At 46.4% G+C, this 15,267-nt stretch overlaps 1 protein-coding gene across 4 annotated transcripts in view; it reads left to right on the top strand.

Moving 5' to 3' along the window:
* Positions 1–15,267, top strand: part of LOC143268223 (insulin-like growth factor 2 mRNA-binding protein 2) — a 79,702-nt gene that overhangs the window by 15,088 nt on the left and 49,347 nt on the right. The window contains exon 1 of one of the 4 annotated variants that reach the window (XM_076549366.1): positions 1,606–1,661. The exons of the other annotated variants lie outside the window; for them this stretch is intronic. The gene's annotated coding sequence lies outside the window, so the exon portion shown is untranslated. Of the gene's footprint in view, positions 1–1,605; positions 1,662–15,267 lie in introns of those variants that run through there. 4 annotated transcript variants of the gene reach the window in all.

The raw sequence follows: 15,267 nt of genomic DNA, 5'->3' as shown, positions 1-15,267 counted from the left end.
TACAGCAGCTGATTTGGAGTAAGAAATTTAAAGACCATCAATGTTGGAATTGCGGAAAAATGAATAGACATGCTTTTAAACATGTTTAAAGCAGCTCTGGTTTATTTACTTTGTATTTTTCTGTGATACATGTGAGGAACAGGGGCACCTTGTGGGAGGCAGGTCTCTGCTTGCACCATGTGGAGCTGGGTCCCAGGATGGAGCCCAAGTTACTAATTAGGCTTGGTGGCAACACATTTACTTGGGGAGCTGCTGTCTCCCTGGCCCTAAAAGTGCTTTTTAATTCAGCAATGTCAATGTTTCTCTGTGATTAAATCAAGTGTTTTAGGTCACTGTCACCCAGTAGTTACATGCTCAGTGGAGGCGGGAATTCCTGAGAGCTTTACACCTTAGGTCAGCTAGGGACTAGGAGCCCAGACATGGCTGCTTTGGGTGCACTTTTAGATGTTCTTAGGTCTATATTCTTGCCTGGTTTATCTCAGGAACAGGTTCTTTGCTCTCTGAACTAAACTAATTTATTTTCTTGGCTTGATGTCAGGGACCTTTTGAACATAATGTGACTTTTCATTGTAAACGAGCATTTTAAAGAGAGGCTACATCCAAGCTAGTTCTGAGTCGGATCGTTCAGTGGGTAGGGAAGGGACTTGAAAACTTTCTCCTGCTCAGTCTTACCCTGAGCAAGAAGAGATGCCCATAAGAAATGAGCTTGCCCAAGGATGGTGGGCCTGGAAGGAGGTGGCCAGCCAGGGAGTCACCCCAGAGACAGGAGGTCAGATGGTCAGAGTGAGGACTTGTGGCCAGTCTCCATGAACTGTTTATACTTGTATCCATGCCAATTGCCTGTTTGGACTGTAGGCTCCGTTATTCATTTTTGTTAGTGTCTAAACAATAATGATTATGCGTTTTAACTCCGTATTCAAGTGAGGACCTCAACTTCTCAGTGTTTTTTTTTTTTTTTCCCTGTGATATTTCTTAAGTCTAGATGAGTGATAATAAACCAATAGGCAATTATCCTTTATCAACCCAGCCTCAATGTGTAAATATTTAGGCTAAATTACTGTTCTTGGTCTAGCAAGACAGCTCAGTGAGTGAAAAGTGTTTGCCACCAAGCTTGAAGACCTGAGTTGGAGTCCTACCACCTACATGTTTAGAAAGGAGAGAATAGACTCCCAGTTCCCTCAGGTCATCCTCTGACCTAACCTTCACACCTGCACCGTGGGGCATGTACGCACATATACATAGTTAATGATAAATTTTCTCAGTGAGCTCAAACTGGAGAACAGAGACGTTCTCTGAGATTGCAACACCTATTTTTAAATTGTTTTAGTCACTGACCAGAGATGTAATGAGATTGAGTTTGTCAGTGATATAGAAGCTCTTTGTGTCAAGAAGTTGGAGATAAAAGGACACAAAGTTGATGAGGAGGGAAAGGAGTGGATCCAAAAAGAGTTGGGGGGGAGGGGTGACTGTGTTCAGAACGTATTGTACAGAATTCCCAAAGAAGTAGTTAAAATTTTTTGAAAAAAGAAAAAGAAGCAAAGAAAGAAAATTGAGAAGAATGGAATTTAGGCTGACTTTAGAATTATGCAGGGGCAGCCATACATTGGAGAAGGGGGTTGCTATGGTGATGTTGTGATGAAGGAATTCAGCCTCTAACGATTGTACGTATCGTGTCTATCCAGTTCTACCGGTCTAGAATACGTTGACTGGGAAGGAGGGTTTTTATGTAACTAGTCGTTGGTGAAAAGAAATGGCTGCTGCTTGAACTGTTGATGCTTGACTTCCCACAGTGGTGACGGCAGGCCTTGTGGGCTCTTTCTGGTTGCCAGCCACCGCTCCTGATGTCAGGGCACACGGATGCGCTCCTGATGTCAGGGCACACGGATGCGCTCTCTACACTGGACACAGGCGGGCAGTAGTCCTGGGACTCATACACCATGTGCCCCTTTTCAATGCCGCTGAGGACGGTGTGGTGGTGTGAAGGAAAGGGTTTTGTTTTGTCAAGTCAGGGTCTCACACTGTAGTTTCCGCCTGTAACTTGTTATGTAGACAATGGCCTCAAATTTATGGCCACTGTGCTCCTGTCTCTGAGGACTGGGCACAGTCATGTGCCGCCACGCTCAGCTAGAGAATCCTCTTTATTTGTTTATTCTGATTTTTAATGTATCATTTGGGCCTTGGCACGTGTGCAGATGTCAGAGGACAGCTTTGCGGAATCCACTGTCTCCATCCACCTTCCCCGAGGACACTGGATTCAATTCTCTAGGCTTGCCCGGCAATCACCCTGGCCCGCTGAGCCATCCTGGTCCTGGGATCCCTTTTTAAAAAGACAGGAAGAACTCTAGTCACTGCTGGGGACATCCTACTAAAGAAACTGGACTAGTCTCTGTCCATAGATAGAAAACAACAAAGGCCTCTAAGACCCTCAGTAGCCAGTCTTCAAGGCCAGGGCTTGGGACAGTACTGTAACAAAGGTTGGTGAGAGGTACAGGACCAGAGTGATAACGGCTCTGAGAGCTTCTGAATATATAGCAGCTTTAAATCAAGACAGCTTTCTATTCATTCATTCATTCATTCATTCATTCATTCATTCATTTATAGACACATTTGTTTTTGGGGCAGGAGTTCTCTGTGTTGCCCTGACTGTCCTGGAGGCTCACTCTGAAGTCTCTATTCTTACCTTGAACTCACGGAGGTCCACCTGCCTTTGCCTCCCAAGTGCTGGGATTAAAGGTGTACACCACCACCTCCTAGCTAAAATCTATATTTCTTTTTTATCTTTTTTATTAAGAAACTTTCTATACATTTTACATACCAACCACAGATCCCTTCCCCTCTCTCCTCCCACCCCCCAGGCTTCCCTCTCATTCCCACCTCCTTAAGACAAGGGGAGTCAGCAGAGCCTGATTACACTCAGTTGAGGCAGGTCCAAGCTAAAATCCGTATTTCTTAACTCACTCAAAGAGCACTTGTGAATCCTGGTGTGGCAGCGGCACATGTGTGCAATCCCAGTACTTGGTAGCAGAAGCAGGAGAATCACTACGAGTTCTAAGCTATCCAAGCCTACATAAGCAGCCCAGGACCTTTGTTACTACCCAGTGGCATTTAGTGCATCAAGTGTGATGTTCCAACCTGCTGGGAAGCAGCTAGACTGTGGACTGTGTGAGAACTGGGGCAGCATCCCCAGCACCCACATAAAGCAGGTGGGCGTAACAGCCACCTGTGAGCCCCAGCACAGTACCTCGGGGCACGCTAGCTAGCTTAGACTGGCTGGAAATGGCAGGTCCCGGCCTCTGTGAGGAGCCTGCCTCAGTAACTAAGCATAGAGTGTTTGAAGAAGAACCTGGCATCAACTTCCAGCTTCTGCACACACACACATTCAAACGTGCACAGGCATGCTTGCACATCACACACAGAGTCACGCGCAACATAACAGAAACAGAAGATGCTCCCTAACCTTGAACCCTGTAACCTTATACCTTTGAAATTTGTTTTTCCTTGGCCTCTGGCTAACTTTCTTGTCCTGGCAGGACACTTGGCCCCCTCCCTGGGACACTCGTCCATCCTGCCTGATCCTAACCCGGAACTGGAACCGCTCTGTCCTTTCTGGATGACAGGTGGTGGGAAGAGGTCAGAGCAGACTGTTGCCCACTACCTCTCCCTTCAGTTTGTCAGGACAAATGCTGAGGACGCTGCACACAGGCGTCTCAGTTAACTAAGGTTTGCTTTAAGAAATAGATTTTTTTTTTCTACATGAAAGCATAGTATACTGAGTTTGACAGAAAAATGAAAACTATACTTCTATCTTTTAAAAACAAAGAATGTGCCAGGTGGTGGTGGCACACACCTTTAATCCCAGCACTTAGGAGAAAGAGGCAGGGGGATCTCTATGAGTTTGGGGCTAGCCTGATCTATACAGAGTGAGTTCCAGGACTTAAAAAAAACCACAACAAAAAATGTGAGTCTGCACCCTGTTTGGCCCAGCTTCCTCCTCTCTTTCTTCTCTCATTTCTTATGGTGGACAGTTACTACCTTTTATTCTTTTTTTTTTTTTTAAACACAAAGACATATACAATAAGTGTATGCAGCGCCGCGCCCCACCCCCCAATTCAGTGAATGAGTATAAAGTAAATCCGCAAGTCACTACTACTCAGGTCAAGAACATCAAAAGTAACATCATTGTTGGAATACTAACAACTAAAATTATTTTTTATTTTTATTTTTTTTTAGATTTATTTATTTATTATGTGTACAGTGTTCTGCCTGCAAGTATCCCTGCAGGCCAGGAGAGGGCACCAGATCTCATTACAGATGGTTGTGAGCCACCATTTGGTTGCTGGGAATTGAACTCAGGCCCTCTGGAAGAGCAGCCAGTGCTCCTAACCGCTGAGCCATCTCTCCAGCCCCCTAAAATTATTTTTTTAAATATTCTTTCCTGAGTGTCTCGAATGACTGTCTCAGGAATAAAGCAAGACCGTATTAAAGTGCTTGTGCTTAGTAACTGGAAGGCATCTCCCGGGTGCCGGGATCTGCATCTTGTCTCTGGAGTGTCAAAGGTGACAGATGCACCAGCAGTTACTTACCGCGACAGCCCGAGGCTGCTTGTGTCACACAGAGATGTGTTGAGAGTGTGTTAGCTACTAGCTGCCCTCAGTCCACATTTCCCTCCCAGGGAACCTCCTAAAGCACAGTCTTAGCTAGCAGAGGAACTATCAGCATTAACTTTTCAAAGTTTTTTCTTCCCGGTTGGCTGAGTGCCTGCTGTTGACTTCTGTATTGTTACATCTGATTGAGGGTGGCTGTAGATGGTCTGGCTTGTTACATCCGATTGAAGAAGATAACTGTAGATGGTCATCGATTAGTAGACTTCACCCAACCAGAACTCAGAACTCTAATCAGCGTTTGACTCATCATGTGTATGTTCATACATTTGTGGGTCTGCCTGCGTGTTTGTATGTTGAGAACAGAGGCCAACATTGGGCATCTCACTCAGTTGCCTCTTTCTCGTTCTTTGAGACAGTTTCTTGGTGAACATGGAGCTTACCAATTCAGCTGTACTGGCTGGCCAACAGGCCCCAAAGATCTTCCTGTCTCTGCCACCTCAGCACTGGGATTACAGGTAGAAGCTGCCTCACCTGGCTTTTAACAATGTGGGTGATGAGAGCCAGGCATGGTGGTGTACACCTTCAATCACAGCACTTGGGATGCAGAAGCTGGCAGAACTCCGTGAGTTCAAGGGCAGCCTGGTCTACATAATGGGTTCCTAGGCATCCAGGGCTACATAGAAAGAGACCCTGCCTGAGGAAAAAAAATGTTATGCAAGTCATTCATGTTTATTAGAGTGCCACTTCCCAAGAAGCTTGGTTTCTTAGGGCTTTGACTTCTGTTTAAGCGTAGATTGATGAATTCTTGAGCTTGCCGAGTCTTGCTGACCCTAAGTGGAACCTGCGCTGAGAACGTCACAGGGGCTACGGCGGGCCACAGGTCACAAGCAGTGACCATGGACACAGTGCACGTGTTTCCTCTGCTCACACATGCCCACGTTCAAATTAGAGGAACTAGTAAGATTTCTGAACCAGTGCTCTGAAGTCCAGTGTCAGAGGATCCTGTGAGTCTGAGACAAGATCTTGGCTCTCTCCAGCCCCAGTTGTATTTGGTAACTCTGGTATAAGGAGGTACTTAGAGTTATAAGCTGTCTTTCCTTCCTTCCTTCCTTCCTTCCTTCCTTCCTTCCTTCCTTCCTTCCTTCCTTCCTTCCCTCCCTCCTTCCCTCCTTCCCTCCTTCCTTCCAGAACATCATGTGTATGGGTGTTTTGCCTGCATGGATGTCTGTGCACCACATGTATTCAGTTCCTGCAGAGGCCAAAAGAAGGCATCAGATCCCCTGGAACTGGGGTTACATGAACCATCACATAAGTTCTGGGAATAGAACCTGGATCCTCTGGAAGAGCAACAAGTGCCTTTAACCACTGAGCCATCTCTACAGCCCCCTAAACTGCCATTTCTTTTAAAAAAATTGATGAAAAGCAAATTGATAAAGGAAAATGAATTTATTTACATTTACCCAAAGCAGCTCTACTTGTTTTCATGTTTCCTGGGTCACTGTTGGAAATTTTATAGAAGACCAAACCAAAGCCAGAAAGTTAGTGTATGTTCCTGGGGGGTGAGCTCTGCCTCTGCCTGGCATCCGGGATTCAGCCTTTGCCTCCCCCAACACAGGGTTCCTGGAGAAATGTTCATTCTTTGCTGTCTGTTGTTCCAGTAGCCTGAAAGCAGGAAGGAAGGGCTCGTGGGTAGTGTGTCTTGGGAATAGTTTGTTAGGGAGGCTGTTACAGTGAGTCTGTCTGCTTCCCATATCTTTGCTTTAATTGTGCAAATGAGACATGCACATTTTCACACACAGTGTTGGTAGAATTTTATATCAAAGCTTAGGTCACAGATTTGAACTACCCCCTTTTGCTTTGTTTTTTACTGTAGGGGTTTTTGGGGAAGTCTTGGGAAACAGCTACCTAGAGTGTTTGTAAGGGTGGGGTACACATCGGTTACAGAGAGATGTCGGCAGATTGGAAGGAATTTAAAGAGGAACCAGCACTGTTGGAAGGAAGGACATAGGAGACATGAAAGGAGCTGACTAGCACAGCATGGCCGGAGACTGCTGGGAAAGGATGACTGTGAAGGACAGAAACACCACGTGTTTAGAACCATCAAAACAAGAAAGAAAAATGAATGCTGGCCATGAAAACGCTGCAGCAAAACCCATGACTCTGTATGCTAACCAAAATACTAAAAACAACATATATGTTTTTAAAAAAAACCATATATGTCTGAGAGTTTTGTTGGCTGCCAGTGGGAGCCAGAAAATGGCTTGGATCCCCTGGAACTGGAGTTCCTGCCATGTGGGGGTTGGGAACTGAACCCAAGACCTCTGCAAGACCAGTCAGTGCTCTTAACCACCAAGCCAACTAGAAATTAGCCCCTAAAACCCATTTTTAAAAAACTCTAAAAGAGCCGGGCGGTGGTAGTACATGGCTTTAATCCCAGCACTTGGGAGGCAGAAGCAGATGGATCTCTGTGAGTTCAAGGCCAGCCTGGTCTATAGTGTGAGATCCAGGACAGCCAAGGCTGTTTGTTACACAGTGAAACCCTGTCTTGGAAAAACCAAAAGAAAAAAGAAAAAAGAAAAAAACCTCTAAAGGAAAAAAATAATGTTCAGCACAACAAAAAATATCTATTTTTATGGCGAAACCTATTAACTTGAAATTAAAGTCTGGAAGGAATGTCAAAAGCTGCTGTGCAGGAGAGACTCTGAGCTGCTGAGGACTTTCGTCCAGGTCTAATTTTGAAGGCTGAGGTCATGCTCTTCCTAGCGTGGATTTGCCACCCAGTTCTGATTACACAGTTTTGCATATCAGTGTCAGCAGGAGGCATCAGGTTGCAGTCCGTGGGAGCTGACTCAATCTGATGTTCCGGAGACTCATTGAAACTGAGACTATGGTTCCTTCTAAACTCCATCAGCTTCCTCCCTCCTGGTGCCCTCTGCTGGGTTTTCTGAGTATAAACAGGATGGAAGAGCGCAGTGATGAATGGCCACAGTGGGTGAAGCTGGGCAGCCGGTTCCTTGCAGCTCAGTTGCCCTTGAATTGTCATGGCCTGAGTGTGGCGTGATCTTGCACGTGTTGTAGTTGGGAGGTCATGTTCCAGGAGGGAACAGACACCAGAGCCAGCCAATGGGAGCATCACATACAATCTTAGGTGAAAGCTGCAAAAACATTCACCTTTCATTGAGAGAGTTTGCAGGATCAGAGTCTTGGCTCTGGCAACCTTATTAAGCCAGGTTTGGCCTCTCAATCTCATAGGCCAATTAAACACTCATGAGAAGCAGAAAAAGGAGATGTATTCAGTGTGGCCGAATTAAGAAGAAGAGAGATCCAGTGAGAACTCTCTCCCCCAAGTCCATCTGTCCTGACATGAAGTTTAGGTTTAAATAGAACCAAAGTCCCAACCTTTGCACCTCCTAGCCTGAGACTCCTGGGGAAATTCCAATTTCTTGGGGTCCGTCATTTCAACAGTCAGTCAGCTGGGGAGGAGGGGCATAAGTGTCCCCGTAGAAGGCCTTGATTCCTGCCTGGACAGTTGCAAGGTAGCCTTGGAATTATCTCTGCTTTGAGAAACTCAGGCAGGGGAGATAGCCTTCAACTCAGAAACCTGAAAGGGATGTGGTGCCTGATGGGGAAGGAGCCTGAGGGAGCCCACTGAGGCTCTTGGAAGGAACCGTACGAGGCAGGTCCTGGGTCCAACCAGATGTGGGAACAACCAACTTTATTATAATGTGGTTGGTCTGATCTAACAGTATTGTAAAGGGAAACCTGAGGGCCGCCAGGGAGCCGGACACTACCACCGAGTAAAACTTCCGGGAGGGAGCAAGCCAGCTCCTTTTCAGAGGCCTCTTATTGGAGTGGCCAGTGTGGTCAGAGTGGAGTTAGTGAATGCATGCATGTGGTTTTAGACTGATCTGCTCCCACTGGGTGTGGTGTTTCTATTCACTCATCTAACACGTTTTATGAGCCTCCCTCAGGGGACTAGTTTGGAGTCTGGCGGTGGTGTCCACAGGACTGGGGATGCAGTGAGTTCCGAGACCTGGCAGCTATGAAGTGGGCTTGGGGAGTATTTAGTGACTGTGGCCACAACCCGGGTCTTAGATTTTTGGCCTCATACCTGTTGTGTAAAGCTTACCGTGTCTTCCCTGAAGAGTCCTATAATTTAAGTTTTTATTTCCTCACCAAGGTCTTGGCTTCAAATTAGACACACATGTGACAACAGCATCATAAAAGCAAAGATAAGAGAAGATGCTGTCTCTGGCCTTGGGCACGTCCATCTTTTTCCTTCTTGCGAAAGGAGTTGATGCTTCGGATTTTTAAGATAGGATTTACCTATGTGATCCCGGCTGGAAGGAGTTCATACTTTCTGCCCAGCTAGGAACTGTTGGTAGAATTTAATAATACAGACTGGGGAAGGCATGTAACACACACACACCTGCAGATGCTGATTCCTGCTGGGCCGCCTGGCCCAATAGATGCTCTGGCAGAGGTGAGCAGCCTTCTGAGGGACTGGGTTCTTCCCTGCCGCTGCTGAATCTGTAAGGAAAGCTGCGCCCCCTTCTGACAAAGATGTTAAGAGCAGCCTTGAGGCTGGGGGAAGGAAGGGCTGGGACTTGCCTCTACTGGATGTGCCGCCCATGGGAGGACTTGCCTTCTTGTGGGGGGAGGAGTGAGAGTGGGTAGAGAGGGGGGCCTGGGGGATGGGAGGAGGGAAGAGGGGGATCTTTGATTGGTGTGTAAAATGAATGAAAAAAAAGAAGAAAAAAAAAGAGTGTAAGATCGTGTTGAAGTCCTGGTGATGTTTGAATACCTGAATCTTCCTTGGTTGGTTGGTTTTGGTTTATCAAGACAGGGTTTCTCTGTGTAACAGCCCTGGCTGTCCTGGAACTTGCTTTGTAGACCAGGCTGGCCTCAAACTCACAGAGATCCACCTGCCTCTGCCTCCCGAGTGCTTGGATTAAAGGCACGAGCCACCATGCCCGGCTCAGAACAAATGCTTAAATTGTAATATGAGTATGTTTTTTTTTTATACTATCACCAAGTTTGTTTCCCCTCTATTTCTTTCCTGTTTTATTGATAGAGAGCATCCTAGGCCTTTTATATTCCTACTCTACTATATGTATTTAAGGGATATGTGTTTATATTTATTTCATTTATTTTGCTGTGATTTCTCTGATTTCTGATTTTGCTCTAATATCTGTTAAATCTGAGGAAACCCCACCCACACCCACCCCCTGAAGCTTCCGCCTTTGGTCCGGCATATAGTATTGATGGGATTAAGTACGTACTAACATTTCTCTTTTAACCATTCCTCGGCTCCTTTTCCCATTGTCCTCGTCCGCCGGTTTCCCGAAGTTGGGAAGATAGGACATTTCTGTCCTCTGCCGATGTCTGTCAGCTCAGTAGTAAGATAGAGGGATGAGCGTAGGTGGGTTCTAAGGCTGTTGCTCTGTAGGGTTAAAGAAACAAGATCGGTGTTGCACAGACCTGAGATGCTTCACTGCAGCCTTCCCTAGTTCCTGGTGAATGCTGAGAGCGTGGTGGAGCCAGGTGCCGAAGGAGGGAAGGGGTAGCAGCTGGATGACAGCATCGTGGTGAGGAGTGGGGGTGGACCTCGGCAGTGACTGAGCCAGACGCTGTGGCAAGCTGAGGTGTGTGAGCGTTTCTCATGATCTGCATTCTCCATGTGTAGAGAAGGGGAGAGAACAGCTTGTGGGAGAGTCAGTTCTCTGCTTCCGCCATGTGGGTTCCAGAGGTCAAAGTTAGGTTGTACCCATTGAGAGGACTCATTGCCCCAGAAAGGGTATTTTAACAGCCTTTTCAGATAACCGTGTGTGTCTTTCTTTAATGCTGCACCAAAATTGACATGTGGTAGTTTCTCCTTTTAGATCGGTTAATTTCATGTCAAGTGTTTTACTTACATGTGTGACTGTGTGCCGCAGGTGTGCGGTACCCATGGAAGTCAGAAGAGGGCATCAGATCCCCTGGGACTGGAGTTACAGGTGGATTTGAGCCTCTAGGTGCTGGAATTGGACCTGGGTCCTCTGGGAGGACAAGCAGGTGTCCTAGGCCATCTCTCCAGCCCTCAAGCGATAGTTTTTTTTTTTTTAAAGTTTCATTGCTGTGTTGTATCTGAAACCATAGGAGCAACTAACTAACTGACTCCTTCCTTCCTTCCTTCCTTCCTTCCTTCCTTCCTTCCTTCCTTCTCCCTTTCTTCTTTCACTCCCTCCCTTCCTTCTTTTTTCTTTCTTCCCATTTCTAAAATTGAACCTGAAGCCTCACATACGTTAGACCAGCTCTCCATGGACCTGACACACACTAGACCAGCTCTCCATGGACCTGACACACACTAGACCAGCTCTCCATGGACCTGACATACACTAGACCAGCTCTCCATGGACCTGACACACACTAGACCAGCTCTCCATGGACCTGACATACACTAGACCAGCTCTCCATGGACCTGACACACACTAGACCAGCTCTCCATGGACCTGACACACACTAGACCAGCTCTCCATGGACCTGACATACACTAGACCAGCTCTCCATGGACCTGACACACACTAGACCAGCTCTCCATGGACCTGACATACACTAGACCAGCTCTCCATGGACCTGACACACACTAGACCAGCTCTCCATGGACCTGACATACACTAGACCAGCTCTCCATGGACCTGACACACACTAGACCAGCTCTCCATGGACCTGACATACACTAGACCAGCTCTCCATGGACCTGACATACGTTAGACCAGCTCTCCACCATGGACCTCACATATGTTAAACCAGCTCTCCACCATGGACCTTTATCCCAGCACTCATTTATTTCATTTTGATGCACGGTCTCACTAAATTGTCTAGCATGGCCTTGAATCAACTCTGAAGCCCAGGCAGGACTTGAAATTATGATCCTTCTGCCTCAATTTCCTGAGTAGCTGGGACTCATATCTGTATCGTTAGGCCTGGCTCTATAGGAATAATCTTAAAAAGAAGATTCATGGATTTCTTTTTATTGTGTGTGCATGTACATTCACATGCACTTACATGTACCACGTGAATGTAGGTGCCTAAAGGTGAGAGGCAGTTGGACCGCCTAGAACCCAACTGGGTGTCCTCTGCACATGGGTGTCCTCTGCAAGAGCAGTCAGTGCTCTTAAACACTGGGCCGTTTCTGCAGCCCTGTGACTGACTCTTAACATACGTTACTTTAAAACCATTGACTGCTGCGGGATGGTGCCGTCATTTGGAAAATATTAGATTGTTGGGCAGCTCAGAGCTTGTAAATGTTGACTTGTTACACCAGTGTCATAAAACTGTGTGCATCACCTCCATGACCACTCTCACCCCCAAGCCTTCAAATACGGAGAAGTTGTAGGCTCATGGCGTTGTACACACGGTTTCTAAAAATCGAAGTTTTGCCCGAGATACCAAATTTCAGCATTGGCAACAAATACTGGTGTAACAACTTCTTTTGTTCATTTTCAAGAACTGTCTGTCAGAACCCCAATTCCAAGTGTCTCTTGTTGCCAGTCACTGTTAGTGGATTTGAATTTCTGTGCAGAAAGTAGCTGTTCCCATGTCTCTCCTGAGTCATCTTACTTCAGTATGCAACAGGAGTGCTATATTCATCCTTGTTGCATCACATTTTTTTAGATTTGACTCTGGAATCTACAAACTAAACTTTAATAATTTTTACTGCTTCATCAGCACATGACAGAGGGACCCCTGGACTCTTCATACAGCTCAGTGCCCACGCCTCCAGTCAGGCTGAAGCACTTGTAGTTAGCTCAGTGCACACGCCTCCGGTCAGGCTGACACATCTGTAGTTGAATCTACCATTGATTTGTAGAACCTTTGCAAATATCTGCAAGTGGAAAGCATCTTGACATGATGAGGAAAGTAGTTTTATTCCTATGGACTCCCAAAAGGATCATGGGCACCCCGAGGATCTTCAGATCACTCTGAGCACTGTGGGAATTAGTAGTCAAGAGTAAGACTGGGTGTCTCTAGAGTGTGAGTTTGGACCTTGCTACTGCTTCTTACTGGCTGTGACTTGGCAAGGTTACTCAGCCTTGCTGTGACTGTTGCCTGTCGTTAAATGGGTGTGATAATAATAGGCACTTCCCTGAATGAGTTGATCTGCCCAGTAGTTAAGCCACAGTGAGTGTAGGTAGGACTCCGTACTTAGGTTATTGGTTGCATGGTTGGTTGGTTGCTTGCCCTAAAATAGTTCTCTTCTTTCAGCCTTCTAGAATGCCCAAGACATCCACCCATCCATTGCAATTCCTCCTGTATAGTGCCCGTATAATGGTAAGACACATCTTAAGTACATTAAAGCTTGTATCCCAGATGGTAGGTATATCAGCTAACAGCTTGGCAGAGATTGGTCTGTCTGGTGATCCTACCTCTTCCGTCCTGAGTCCAGACTCTGAAGGAATGGAGAGAAGAGAGTGCTTGATGGCAGGTTGAGTCAGGGATACTGTGGAGCATGTCTTGGTCCATTGGACAGGAGCATGGGCGTGCTGAGAGAGGAGGCTCTCCAAAGACAAGGGTGATAACAGGAACTTTGCCTCTCACGCAGAGTGGTTCTGACACGTGTGTGAATTGCTGTCTAGGTGGAGGTATCTATGATATATGATGGAAGTGCCCCTCCATACAGTCTCCGGTTCTAGGGTATAGTCACTGTTGGAGTCGTTACCACAAAGCTCATTAGCTCACACTTGACTAATGCTGAACTTCTTACTCTTTCTACTTATTTGTTTGAGACAGGGTTTCTCTGTGTAGCTTTGCACCTTTCCTGGAACTCACTCTGTAGCCCAGGCTGCCCTCAAACTCACAGAGATCCGCCTGCCTCTGTGTCCCTAGTGCTGGGATTAAAGGCGTGTACCACCACTGCCCAGAGAACTTGTTACTCTTTTTTTTTTTTTTTTTTTTTTGTTTTGTTTTGTTTTGTTTTTCGAGACAGGGTTTCTCTGTGTAGCTTTGCGCCTTTCCTGGAGCTCACTTGGTAGCCCAGGCTGGCCTCGAACTCACAGAGATCCGCCTGGCTCTGCCTCCCGAGTGCTGGGATTAAAGGCGTGCGCCACCAACGCCCGGCCTGAGAACTTGTTACTCTTAAGAGGCACCTCTTAACAGGTTGATCTGTCCAGCCCATGGGCTCTGGAAGCAGGTTTGCCAGGCCTGCTTGCTGACTCCGGCATGGACTAGTTGTACAGCTTTGGCAGTACAGCTGTACCCCTTCCGAATGTTCATTTGGTCTCTATAAAGTGGGACTGCCAGACTTTCCTTAAAGTATTGTTAAGTGTTAAACCAAATAGTGTGCAGTAGGCAGCCAAATGCCTTCCTTATGCTCACTTGATTTTTCTTAAACCTCGGATCTCTTTACTTATAAATAAAAGCCCCTGCATGCTATTCAGACATGATCATCATTGCCTTCCTTCATTAAAAACAGTGTTTTGGGGAAAGTAAACACAGCATTGGAAGAATTTTAGTGTCGCTTCTCCAGGAACTTCTAGCGAGGTCTTAGAAAAGTGTAACTTCTCTTTGCTCTCACTCTTGCTGGGGACTGAGGTGCTCTGATCTGCAGAACTGCCTCTTTGCTGACTCTGCTTGTGGGTTATCCAGTTACTGTTCTGCTTTTGAGGTCCAGAGTCCCAGCCCAGCCCAGCTGTTTGATGCTGTGTCTGCCCACTGGGAAGAAGCAGGGTAACCCACATGAAAGCAGGCATAAGACCACCTCCTTCTCAGAGCCCATGCCTCCCCGTGCTCTGGCTTCCTGTTCTTAGAATGCTCGTTTCTGGAATTCACTGTTTTTGTTTCTCCAATCAGGGTCTCCACTTCTTCCTCTTCTTCATATCACTTTTGAGTGAGATTCAGAGCCTGAGAGTTGTTAATGAATCTATTCCACCCACAACTTTCCCAGAACAGCTTTTTGATCAAAGAATTTACTACAGACATGCAAGGAATCCAGCCAGCCGGATTTCTTGTGCAGTTTCCCAGGTAGAAGGCTGCCCCATCTTAACCCTGCCTTGGTTTTTGCCTTGCAGTCTGGACGGCCTGTTTCCTTCAGTGATACTCTATACCACCCAAGAAATTTGTGGGGTTCAACTGACGCTAGAACTGTTCTCCTAAAGTTTGAAGGACGGGCTGGGGAACTCAGAGAACTGTCTAGGAACCTAGTGTGTACCCTGGAGATAGACAAGTGCATGTGGCCATGTGACCCCCACACTCTTAGAAATGTACATTTTGTCGTCTCTGTTCTTCAGTCCATGTGTCTGTCTGACTTTCCGTCAGTGGCAAAGAGGTTCTCCTCTAATCTTGGCCTTTTTAGGCCCCAGTTGTTTGGATCAATATCAGTCATTTGTCTCTTTGATTACATCTTTCCAGAAGCTGGTTGGCACTTTGAGAAGTCTGTCTCTTTGACTAGCCCCTCCTGCTTGTTGATTTAACTGGATGTAGGCACCTGGAGGCCAGAATCTTCTTAGTATGGTCTCATTCATTTCTAAGGTTTCAGCCCAAATCCTTCATTAGTCAACTTCTGGTCATGAATGTCTAACTTCTTGCTTGCTGGGTGCCTCACAGATTGTCTAGACATCATGTAGGCCCAACATGTTTAGGATGGTGTCTTAGTTTTTCTTTTGCTGTGATAAAATAGTCCAGT

The sequence above is a fragment of the Peromyscus maniculatus genome, chromosome 12 (assembly GCF_049852395.1).
Source record: "Peromyscus maniculatus bairdii isolate BWxNUB_F1_BW_parent chromosome 12, HU_Pman_BW_mat_3.1, whole genome shotgun sequence".
Classification (NCBI taxonomy): domain Eukaryota; kingdom Metazoa; phylum Chordata; class Mammalia; order Rodentia; family Cricetidae; genus Peromyscus; species Peromyscus maniculatus.
This window is presented reverse-complemented; position numbering and strand designations above follow the sequence as displayed.